The following is a 2,006-nucleotide window of genomic DNA, read 5'->3' on the forward strand; positions in this document are numbered from 1 at the left end:
CTGGCAGACACCCCTTCCCCCAGCCAGGGGGCGTGTTCTGGCGCCTGGCCCAGAGGCCTCAGATCCCTGGTGGGCGGGAGGCCGGCGGGGCCGGCATTGGGTCCCCCCCACCCCGGGGATGCTGGTGGTCTCGGGGTGCGGGGAGCCGAGGCAGAGCCTCCACCCAGCCCCTGAACCCGGGGCCTGTCGCCTCCCAAAACACCTCTTTCTCCCTAAAGAGCAGTCGTGGTGAGACTCTCGGGCCCCCGGGCTGGACTCTTGCTTGCAAGGAACCTTGGGGTTCTCCAAGGAGAACTCGGGTAGGTGTTGGGGTCAGGCTGTTTTGGAGCAGAACCTAGTCTGCTCATCTCCCTCTTGGTGGTCCCGTTTGGTTGGGCACAGCCTGCGAGAAGGCAGTGGCTGCTTTTTCCTGAGGCTGCTTTTGTTCTGAAGCTGGATTGTGGAGGTCTGTATGGGTAGTGAAGAGCCTTCAGGCCCCCCTGGCCCCTGGAAGCGCCTTCTGAAAGCTTGGCTCCAGCATGGCCAGCCTCGGAGTCAGGGACGCTTTTGAAGAATGGGCGGCCAGTTTGGGGTCTTTGTGTCCTATTCTGGGGCTGCAGGGAGCCAGGGACAACTCCTCTTGATTTCCTGCCTCTTTGCCCTCCCAGGCCTGTGCAGGGCTGCTTTTGCACCGGTCTCAGTGGGAGGAGGGAGTGGGGAGATTTTGAAAAATCGCAGATCTGTCAGAGCATTATTCCACTTAGTGCATGCCTGTGCTGTGGCCCGATGGGCACCCAGCTCTGTTCTCCGCTCCCCGCCTCCAGGTGTGAGAGATGATGTGTCTGCAGCCCTGTGCTGTGGGTTGCTTCCTGCAAGTTTCCCCTGTGCGCCCCCCACCCCCACCCCCACTAGTGTTAGAGGGAGCCAGGCTCAGAACTAGGTCCATGTGGAGGAGGGTGATCAGGAAGTGACACCCCCAGGGGAAGGTCCTGCAGACCTCCTTGGGTATGGCGTGTGTGCTCAGAGAGGGGTGAGGGGATGGGGAGGAAGGAAATCTTGTGGTGAGGCAGCCATCCTCAGCTACAAACTCCAGATCTGATACAGCTGCTGAACTTAGAAACGGCAGCCGCCTTCCCACATGCCCCCATGGGTCCTGTCAGCCACTGGGTGAAAATGTTAGTGATTTGAGAGACAGGATTTTAAAGTGGAGAAAGGACCGACATTGCTGAGGATTGAGATAGTTCTGGGAGCATCACCTAGGTGTCAGACTCTAGGCACAGCCCCTTCCTTGCTTCTGTGGTGCTCCCTGTGAATTTGTGGCACTGGCTGGAGGTTCCCAGATAGAGATCTCCTGGGTAACAGGCTGCATTTTAACCATTCATGTGACCAGCAGGCAATAAAGGCAGCACTAATTGAAGGCTTTGAAGCCCACAGTTTACTTGTGTGGCACCCCCTCCCTTATCTTCTCTGAGCCTTAATTTTCATCATCTTTAAAATGGGAGTAATAATATATCCAATATATATACTGTATGGTTGCTATGAAGATTAAATGAGAAAATTTATGTGAAACATTTAGCACAGTGTCTGACACATGAACGTTTAATAAATGTGAACTGTTATTAATAACAATAGATTATGACTGTCCAACCCTGACTGTGAATGTTGTAGAGGTGGAATGTGGCTGTAGGAGAGGGTGAGGGTGCAGGAAGAGCAGAGAGGATGGGGACCAGACCGAGTTAACATTTCACTTAGATCACTGCCCAACCTCTGGCCGGGTTGGAGTGTCATTCTGTGCACCAAAAGGTGGTGGGTTCAATTCCTGGTCAGGGCATATACCCAGTCGGGCGCATACGGGAGGCAACAAATTGATGTTTCTCTCTCACAATAATGTTTCTCTCTCCCTTTTTTCTCTCTATAAACTCAATTTTAAAAAAACAAAACATATCCTCTGGTGAGGATTAAAAAAAATTTTTTTTAGGTCACTACCTGGAAAAGGGGAAGAAATGTTTTTCTGTTGTTGTTGTTTT

This window comes from Myotis davidii, unplaced genomic scaffold (genome assembly GCF_000327345.1).
Source record: "Myotis davidii unplaced genomic scaffold, ASM32734v1 scaffold199, whole genome shotgun sequence".
NCBI lineage: Eukaryota > Metazoa > Chordata > Mammalia > Chiroptera > Vespertilionidae > Myotis > Myotis davidii.